Genomic DNA, 10,688 nt, shown 5'->3' on the forward strand with positions numbered 1-10,688 from the left:
TTAATAATACACAATTCTTTTCACTCCCTCCTATGTTTTTTGTTCGGTCTGTGTCTGCTTCTTGGAGACAAATCTCTTCTCCTTAGCAATTGATGTTGGTGTGTGGGTATGTGGGTGTTGTGCTAGAAGTAGTAATCTTACCGTTGTGTGGAACGTTGTAGCAAGCGTCTGTAAATCGGGCCTAATTCACATCACTGTAAAGTAAGATGATGTCTTTTTTAAAAGTGTGTTTCAACACAGTTCCACTTCTCCAGGTGTTTGGTGGCACTATGCACTTACAGGCTGAATTTCTCATTGTCAGCTAGAGGAATGACAACAAAATGACCTGATTTGCTCTTCTATAGAATTTTCTGTCTGTTCCGTTCTCTTCCAGCTTTGACTGGAGACTTTGCATTACACCATAGCTGACATACTTACATCCAGTCTCCCTCATGTGACCTCAAAAGATTAAATCATGTTGTGCAAAAAGTAAACAAAAAAAAGGAGAAACTTATTTTTTCCTCACTGAAAGCGCTCGTCACACAACAACCTTCACACAGCCTTCTTCCCCTCTGAAAAAAAGAATGCCCTCAATACAGGCCAGCATACCTAGCATTTTACAGTGCCCAGAAGTACAGAGCAAATAGCACTAGCAAGTACATTTCCTATACTACTTTCAGTGCACTTACAGCACTCCCTATGCCGGTTTACAAGTGTAAGCTAACTGCCCCCAACAAGCTGGGTACTCATTTTACGATCTTGGAAGGATGCAAGCCTCGGAAGGTTGCTGGTATTGGAACTTGCAATCTTATGGTTTGCCATGAGTCGCTGAAGTACAGGAATTTAACCATTTCACCCACCAGGGTTCGTTTTGGTACACCTCAAAGTATGATCAACGATTGAAGCAGGCCAAATCGTAATACTCTGCCTCACACCATTCTATAGCCACTGCTTCTAACCAGCTGTCAAGCTGCGAAGTTGTTGCTGCTGGTGGTTACCAGTAGGGAAGGGAAGAAGGAGGGATGCAACTCGAGCGAGAAGATGCAGAATGTCCCCTCAAAGACAAGAAAGTATGTATAGGCCACAATTTGCTCACATGTCTGTCACTAATAAGATGCCAACCACCCATCTTTCCAAGTGTACAATCTTTGCAATCTGTTTCCACAAATTCAAAAAAGTACCAAAATAGAGTCTGCTTGCTTTGAGATTAATTTGTATTAGTTTTTTAATACAGTCTCAATTACATCAAAGTATATAACAATCAAACAAGGAACATAAAAACAGAAGAAGAAAAATAAAAGAAGAAAAGACAGATTACATTGTTAGATTTCCTATTGTTAAAAAGTAAAACATCTATTAACAGCTTCCAATCTTTCAAAAAATCTTCAATGTATTATCCTTTAGGATCCACATTATTTTGGCCATTGTTAACTCAACAACATTAACATACATCTTCCATCATTCAGTTCCTTCTACTTTGAGCAAGCAATTCTGCTGAACAAAATATATTTGCCATCCAGTTATTGTATCCATGAATGCCCCAAGGAAACATTTCTGCCAACATAAAGCAAATCTACACCTTTAAATTTTTGGACTGACCATATAAACTTTAGGACCAGTAAATTCTGTCTCCACCACCACATTAAAAGGGGGGATGCTTTCTGGTCTAAGAACTAATTGTAAAAAAATATCTTTCTAAAATAGCAGTTGATGTGCCATGTTGATGACTTTCATGGCCTCCCATTGCCTGCACTGTGTTTGCTAATTCCTATAATGGATACAAAGATGGATTAATGCCTCAGCCTGAAATGGGTATGCCGAACATTACATAATCAAATTCTTCACATGAATCACATCCTCGTCTTTTTAATGATCCCGTCGTATCCCTTTTGGACTGTGTGACAACGCGCATAAAACCCATCAAAAATGAGAGGGCTTCTGTTGGAGCAAGATGGTAGGTGTTTGGAGTACCTAAAGGCCTGAACACAGACAGGCCAAAATAACGCTGCTTTGGGTCACTTTGGAGGTATGCTGTTTAAAGACAACATGCATCTTAAGAGCTCAGAAGCTGCCCCAAAGCCTGCACTCCAGTCCTTAGGTTGGAAGCTTTGGTGCAGCTTCTGGCCTCTTACGATGCATGTGTCATTTAAACAGCATACCTCCAAAGTGACCCAAAGCAGTTTTATTTTGGCCTGTCTGTTCAGGCCCTATGTTCCACCAAAGCAACTAAGCCAGTGATTCCCACAGTGGGCATAACCTAGGGTGGTGGAAAAATCCAGGGGCATGGCAAGGGGGGAAGGGGGCAGTAGTAGGGCAGTGAGGGGAAAGGAAGCTGCAGAGGAGCCTACAGTCAAAGTACTGCTTCGCTAGGACAAGGAGTACCAGCAGCCTTTACAACTATGGTGGGGATAAGGGTTGCAGGGTTCCTTAAAAGCACTGCGCAGCCTCACTGACCCCATATGCGGTAGTGTCTCATGCTCTTCACCTGCTAGCACAAGCTCACTCCCTTAGCTGCATCTTTTGCTAGTAGTGGTGGTGTTGGTTGGGAAATTCTCATGAGGCTTGAGCACAGGGCATCACTTCTATGGCTCGGAGTGATGCCATTTGGGGACTGACTGACTAGAGCAAGCAGTCAGAGCATGTGTTTGTGAGTGAGAAGCAGAGGCAAAAAAGAAGCCTTCAAATCTTAGACTCTGCTTAAGCTTTTTGAGTTTTGCTGGACCTTGGCCAGTAGAGTGGAGCTGCACTATGGCTCTTGCTTTCGTTCGTCAGACTGGCTAATAGAAGAGGTAATAGGAGAAACAATGTTTGTGTGCAGTGAGTGGAGGGGACATGTGAACTGTGTGGGGAAAAGATGTCAAAGGGGAACGGGGGAGTATCAGGGATGGATTCTTGGAAAGAGCCCTTTGCCTTGAAGTTGCTCTTATAGTTAAAATCTCTCCCTTTCCTTGTCCACACTAGTCCTCCATCTAGAGCAGGGGTAGGCAACCTTTTTGAACCGGGGGCCGGGTTGCTGTCCCTCAGACAACTGGGTGGCCGAAGCCAAAAAATAAATAAATAAATATTTTTTTTAAAAAAATTCAATATATAAATAAACCAGGACAAATGTAGGACAAAATTTTCAAATGGAAGACACTTTTTAAAAAAATGGAGGACACGCGAAATAAATTGCTGATTTTTTTTTAAATGTTAATATAAATGCATGTTTCTGAGGCTTCTATAGACAATTGCCTCCCAAAGGCCCTGGCAGCAATCGGTGGCAGGACCGGGCTTGGGCCGGTCCCAAGGCCTCGCCGGGCTGCATCCGGCCCGCGGGCCGCAGGTTGCCTACCCCTGATCTAGAGCATGTTGCCTCTGTAAACCTTCTATGCACACACCAGCTTCTTCCTTGCCAGGGCGAGACTTTTGCACCTTGTCACGCTGGGAGCAGCCACAAAGCTGGCACAGGCAAGATGCTTCTTGGTCACTGTTCAGCCAGTTGCTCAGTTGCTGCTCCCAAGGTGACTGGGTGAAAAGGTCTCTCCCTGGCAAGGAAGAAGTCTCAGTCTTTCTTCACTGGGGTGGAGAGGGGTGCAACTGGTGTGTGCGTAGGTAGTTTACAGAGGCAATATGCTTTGGATTAGAGACTAGTGTGGACAGGGAAAGGGAGAGATTTTAACTGAGATTAGTTGTTTTGAATTTGCAGTAGACCTAATATCAATAAAGCATATGGGGGAGGGCGCTAGGATTGTTATCCAAGAGAAAAGTGGTGGTAGCCCAAAAAGGCTTGGAGACCACTAAACTAGGCCAATGATGCCTATACAGTGGACCCTCTCCTTATGCGAGGGATCCGTTCCAGACCACCACCACCCCGTGTAAGATAAAATCCATGTATGTATCCACATGCGCATATGCCATTCTTTAGATTGTCACATGGCTTCTGCGTAAGCAGGAAGTACTAATTTGGTCATATGCAGTTCCCTTGTTGTAGCATGTTGTGGCTTAAGATTTGATTATTCCTATATCCATAGAAAAGGAGCAAAACTTTTTGGACTATAATTCCCAGTTTTATCAAGCCGGAAATGCTACTAGCTGGCTGGGGAGTTCTAAGAGCCATAGTCCACACAAACAAAAAACTTAGACAGAAGACAAAAAGTTCTCAAATGCAAATATCTAGCTCTTTTGCAATGTGATTTCATTTTCAGAGATCAAATAGTAGGATGTTTTAAAAAAGAAGACAAGAGTTCACATATCAATTACCAGTAAACATTTATGTAACGTGAATTATTTTATCCTACATTGTTAAACTAAAAAGAGACCATGTTTTCCCCTGTGTTAAGGGACCATGGTCCCTTTCTGAAGGGACTCATTTTTCATGAAAGGGGAAATGATTCTCATAATAAATAAGTAATAAAAATTAAGACAAAAAAGCTCAGCATGCCTCATATTAAACGGAGAAAAATTATGGCCTGGTGAGAAATAAACTAAGCCCTTGAACTTCAAGTCAATGACAAAGACAATGGAAAGATTGGGTAAGAAAATAATTGCTCAGCAGCTTGCTATTTTTTTTTCCAGAAGAATTCAGCATTTTTCAGCATTATAATTCTGAATTACTTTGGAGTGATAAGGAACAACAGTAATTTCTCACAGATACCTTGTTAGTATTAAATATGGAGCATGCATAAGATCCTGAGCTCAAAGAAATGTAAGTGCAACCAAACTAAATGAAAGCAAAAGACCATCCAGTCCAACATGTTGTTGTACTTCAGAGACATTGAGCAGGTTCTTCAAGGACAACCAGTAACATAGATTGAAAGGTACTACCTTTTGTTGATTCCAGACTCCTATAATGGTGTTAAAGCTACTATTTGCCCAAATTATATCTAAGCTTCTAGATGTGTGGGTTAACCCAGTTAAATTAAAACACACTAGGATGAAACCCTGAATAGATGCCTTGGTTTGTGAACAAATGTTAGTTAGAAAAGGCAAGAATTCAAATGTAACACTGAACAGTGATTCATTTTGAAGTGGAACTTTAATTCTCCTTCTCACTGTAAAGGAGGAATGAGGTGGAGCTCTCATTCATTAAACTACATTTTAAATCAAGGGTGGTTGGGAGTCTTCAGCTGTATACTCCTTCAGTCCACCCATAAGGCCTGCTAAAGTAACCAGTTTTTTCAAACCCTGAAATTAGGAGGGCATGGTGCCCTTGACAGGTTCTAAAAACAGCCACATGGATGCACTACCCTGGTTCATATAATTATCTGAACTGGGTTAGTGATCCATGCAGACATCACCTTCAATGGCCCTTGAAACCATAGAAGAATTTCAGAATGAGAAATTTAACTGATGAATCCATATGCACCTTGGTTTGTATAGATTCACATCATTATACCTGATGCAAAATGATGTTTCAATTTCGTCCTAAGAGTCCAGAAGTCCGACTGGAGCGTGGCTTTGGTGTGGCTTCTGGACTCTTAGGACACATGCATCATTGAAACACCATACCTCCACTGTGACTCGAAGCAGCTTTATTTTGGCTGTCTGTAACAGGCCATAGTTTCTTTTTTAAGTTTTTAAAAAGCACTATATAAGTGCTTGTTATGAACAAAACAAGATGAAACATTTCCAGCAATTACAGATCATTCTGGGGTAAGATAGTTAACTGTCAAGTAAGTTTGCTTTGAAACTTTCTCTAACACAGAATGTTTCAGTACAAGTTATTGGATGAGTCACACACTCTCAGCCCATGAAAACAACACACACATATACAGCACACCATGTTACCCATGGTACATAATTAAAATTCAAAGACCTGCCTAAATAAAACTGTGTTCTGCCTGCAGGAAGGGGGCCAACTGGACCTTCTGTGACACCAAAAAACAAACCTTTATGTTTTTAGAACTGTCTTTCCTTTGGAACTATCTTTTCTTAAGGGAAGACTATCATGCTACTTGTTTACTTTGATGCAGGAACTGATTAACTGTTTCTATTGATTTTACGGTCATTTTGGTATGCTATATAGTATGCTATTGCTATTTATATCTCTGGTAAACTCCAAATTTCACACACACTTCCTGAGCACACTCAACTGGTTGCAGTAGTGCCATTTTGGCTCCAACCCTCTTGGCACTCACTATTTTAGTATGAAATTAAAGAGTAGTGCCAGAAAAGATGTGGAGGAAGGGATGGAAAGGCCACAGAAGCAGTTTAAGTTATACTAAAGAAATAATTCTACCCCACATCCCAGAAAATGATTAAGCTTCTTTCACTGTCTCCATTGATTCAACATCAAATACTAGGGTGAAAAAGAAACAGTACATCATTATGAAAATTCAAACAACACATCACTACTATTTTTGTGACAGATGAGTACTCTACTGTTTGAGCAAATAAAAACAATATGCCATTAAAACTAGAGAAAGAGAAAGAGAGAGAGCATATTTGTGTTAATTATAATGCCCAGTGTTTGCATGCATGATTTCTCTCACATGAGTTTATTGCTTCTTTGGACCCCAGCCGAGGTCTGTGAAAGAAGGCTTACCATGGGCTTTTTGCTCATTATACATAATTTCCTTTAATAATGAGCTGACACACTGACCTTGTAATCACACTGACAATGACATCCCATGTAATCAGCTCCTTCCGCAGCAACAATATCTGGACCCCCAGATACATAACATGATGATACTGCTATGAACAAAGGCTCAGAGTAGAAACTGACTCCCCCTCCTAGCACTATGCTGAAGAAAAGAGAAAAATGTCACTGCCTTCAGCTAGAAGCACAGGATTTTACGTAAGATAAATACTAAGCCAAAGAGCTATTGGACAGGATGGGAGTTTTGATGCAACTGGTGGCCTGCTTGGGCCATCTTTCATGAAAGTCACATCACTCCTGAGCCCCTTTGATACCTATTTCATGGAGCTTCATGAACTAAATGTGAGGCAAGAAACAAGGTTTATTCATTCACATCTTCCTGATTTATGTGGGTATGAAACTCATAACTGTTAGAATGCTGGGAAGGGGGAGCAATGGGGGACATACTGTATATACTCATGTATAAGTCTAGAAATTTTAGTCAAAAAATTGATCCGTAAAACCTGAGTCGACTTATCCATGGGTCAATGTAAGTACTGTTCTTTTATTAAAAAAGGAATCACCCCCTGCTGAAAGACAAGGGTGTAATCTGTCCTGAAAGCACTGACATTCCTCTACTCTCTTACCCATCCAGCCTTTAGTGTGAGCATAAACAGTTATACCTGCTAAAATTTTGCAAATTCTTTGGCATTGTTTTCTTTGCTTCATCCTTTAGATTTTTTGTTACATGCACCTTGGTTTTAACCTCGACTTGTCCGCAAGTCATGTCAAAATCCATAATTTTCACACCAGAACCTACCCTTGACTTATACATGAGGTCGACTTAAAGTTGGGTATATATGATAACCTAGATGCCTGTCTGTTAAAGAGGAGATAAATGAAGTATAGTTAGTACAGTCACTAAGAAATTGCGTCTGCACTGCAGAAATCATCAAGTTGACACCACTTTAACTGCTATGAATAAATGCTATGGAATCCTGGGAATTGTAGTCTGATGAGACACTTAGACTTCTCTGTCAGAGAGCTCTGGTACCACAAGAAACTACAAATCCCAAAATTCCGTGGCACTGAGCCAAAGCAGTTAAAGTGGTGTCAACCTAGGTTATTTCTCCAGTGGAGATGCAGAGGCAGAAAGAAGTCCAGTTAAGGAAAAGAGAAATTGATAACATTTGAAGAGAGTTTGGAGAGCTGAGAATGCGGAATGAGTTCAAGGAGTTCATGTTTAACCTAACTGTTATACTGTATAATAAATCTTTACTTGTTTTGTTTTCTACAACTGTGTCTGTTTTCATTTAAGAATGGAAAGGCTCACACTTTAACCAAGTGACCACTTGACCCACTGATCAACATAGCCACTTGTCCAGAAGAGCAGTCACCTTGAGGCCTGAGTACCAGATCGAGGAAGACATTTTATGGCTTAAAGAACATGATAGCAATAGCAAGTACATTGCTATGCTGCTTATCAGTGCACTTAAGCACTCCCTGAGCGGTTTACAAAGTGTAAGCTAATTGCCCCCAACAATCTGGGTACTCGTTTTACCAAACAAGAGAAGGATGCAAGCCTGAGTCTAGCTTGAGCCCTTTCACTGGTATTGAACTCGCAACCTTATGGTTTGTGAGTAAGTGGCTGCAGTAACATTTAACTACTGCGCCACCAGGGCTCATGATGAGTGACTGGGCTGCATGGGTTGGAACTGTATGAAAATGAACCTGACTTTCCACCCTCTCTGGCAGTAAAAATGCGAGAACAAGAAATTAAATAAGTAACAAATAAGCAACATGACAATAAAAATTGACCCTCTTATCTCAATGGGCATGAAGGAAACTTATCAATGTGGTGACCAGCTAGTTCTGCTCTACTGTTTACTGTATATAGATGCAGTATAGGTATCTGCACCCAACTTGAAATGTGGCAGATAGGCACCCACCAGCCACTTAGCTTTCTCCTCAGGTGGAGAGTCATAGGTGGATAGTAGAAATTGTGAAGGAGGGACAGGACTGGAATGAGTAGTAAAAAAGTAAATTTGAAAACTTACGCAACACAATCATCAATCTCAAGTGTTTCCCCCACTGCTGACTGATACCATTCATACCACAGAAAAGGAATCAAATATACTAAAAATGCATAATGAATAAAACCCTTGTCTTCATTCATTCAGAAAGCAAAATGAAACAGAACAAAGCATCTAAACCTTATAAACCCTTGCTATGCTTTGTGATTGGTCCTTCCCTTTTGCAGCCTTGGATAATATGTTCTCTTTTCTGTTTTTACATACAGCATTTTCTTACCACCGCTTTGAATCTACTTCATGACCTTTTTGGCACATTTGGCCTTCCTTTTCCTTATAGCAGCCCAAAGGCATCTGAAAGCTGTCAACAACTAAAAATATCCTGCTCCTGCAGCCTTTCCAAGGAAGCCACTGATTCCATGCTTTTTGTTTTCTCTTTGCTTCCTTGCGCTCTGAATACTCCACAGTTTGTTTCTATATTTGCAAACATGAGGGTAATGCAACCACAGACAGCAGATCAAATGGAACCAGAACCAATTACAGCAAAGTCACACAAAAAGATGTTTATATCACTGCAAATCAAAATGGTTTTCACTCATTTTCAGCAGAATTCAACCTCTGTGAAAGAGAATTATGCACAGCCTGTCTTGAAGATTGTAGTTTTAAAATCCTGAAGAGAAAAACATATTTGATCGGAATAAACTAAGATGACATCTTAGGTCAGTTCCAACTCTATGTATAGATTTTCTGAAAAACATGTTTTTGCTACTGCAGAGTTGGGGATAAGAAAGCATGCAAAGGTATTTGGGACCCAGCTATATATGTAGAGATAAGTGCATACTGGCACAGTAAGTCATGACATACCACTATTGCATACTTTCCGGGAACTCCATCATAAAGCAAATTACACAGAGTTCACCACTGAATAACCTCATGTTCTCCAACTTCTGGTTATCTGATACAACCCTGAGGGCTAAAAATATTATACAGGACATATCATTTTAAATACATAATGCATAATCAGAATTACTCAGCTGTTTTAGCAAATCAGTTCAGTAGCCATATGTATTTTAGATGCCATTGTATGTTGTTGTTAAATGAACACCTCAATTTTCTGTCAAATGATAGAAAGTGGCACACTTCACATATGCATTGATTCGGCTTCAGAAAGCCTATACATTTCATTGTGGTGATTAGGTCGCAGTAGTAACACATTTTGATAAAAATTAATCATTTAAAAATTGCAAAAAAAATATTAGAAAAGATATTCAGTAAGGATAATTCTGATCACTTACGTTTCAATGGTGTCCTTAACACAAATGTACTGTATTGGTTTCAGCAAGTGTTGGAAATGTAGTTTGTAATCAGGAAGTAAATCCATGCAAGATTCCTGCAAGGAAAAGAACAGTTCTTAAGAAAAGTCTCCTGAGCTTCCTAGGCAAAAATAAAATCACAGAAGCAAATAACAGCACCTGGAAGCACACATTTATATAAGAATCGATATTTTCTGTTTTCTCATCATAGCCCCTATTCATGTATTATTTTAAAAGGTAACAAACAATGTGGTTATTTGAAATAGCAAGCAACTATTAATATCAAGAAGTGATGCAAGAAGCCTGACCAATGAGGTCACAAAGCAGTTGAAACAGACAAACAACCCAGCATATTCTTGTGTGATTTGTCCAGGGATATTATAAAGCCATGTTTCTACTGCATGATTAATTTAAATAAATACACTTCTTGTCGCAAAGATACCGTGCTGCAAATCCTGTTGTCAATTTTGGATGGAGGTATTTACCACTACTGTAAACAGGCACAGAAACAACAGTGTGCACATTTAATGGAGCCATGGATTAATTTCAAACTCATCACGTAATCTTGTGCTATTTCCCAAGAGATCACCAAACAGGTTGCAGCATTGCGAGACATTATTTCCATATTTATTGGAAATAACACTGGAGCCAAGGCAAGGCACTATTCCCTTTGAGCATTCTCATGATGAGAATAAAATTAACTCATTCTGCCACAGCAGGATTCTACATTTTCTGTTCTGTGGCACCTAGAGAAGTCACTCAAAATGACAAACTACACTGTCAATATTGTCGTGATATTACCAACTACCA

The 10,688-nt window shown here is 39.9% G+C and overlaps 1 protein-coding gene across 2 annotated transcripts in view; it reads right to left on the reverse strand.

The window, feature by feature from the left end:
• ENOX1 (ecto-NOX disulfide-thiol exchanger 1) overlaps positions 1 to 9,951 on the reverse strand; it is a 359,770-nt gene extending 349,819 nt beyond the window's left edge. For both annotated transcript variants that reach the window (XM_042460210.1, XM_042460212.1), the window contains exon 1: positions 9,861 to 9,951. The gene's annotated coding sequence lies outside the window, so the exon portion shown is untranslated. The remainder of the gene's footprint in view (positions 1 to 9,860) is intronic.
• Positions 9,952 to 10,688: the final 737 nt, after the last annotated feature.

Source organism: Sceloporus undulatus, chromosome 3 (assembly GCF_019175285.1).
Source record: "Sceloporus undulatus isolate JIND9_A2432 ecotype Alabama chromosome 3, SceUnd_v1.1, whole genome shotgun sequence".
In the NCBI taxonomy this organism is placed as follows: Eukaryota; Metazoa; Chordata; class Lepidosauria; order Squamata; family Phrynosomatidae; genus Sceloporus; species Sceloporus undulatus.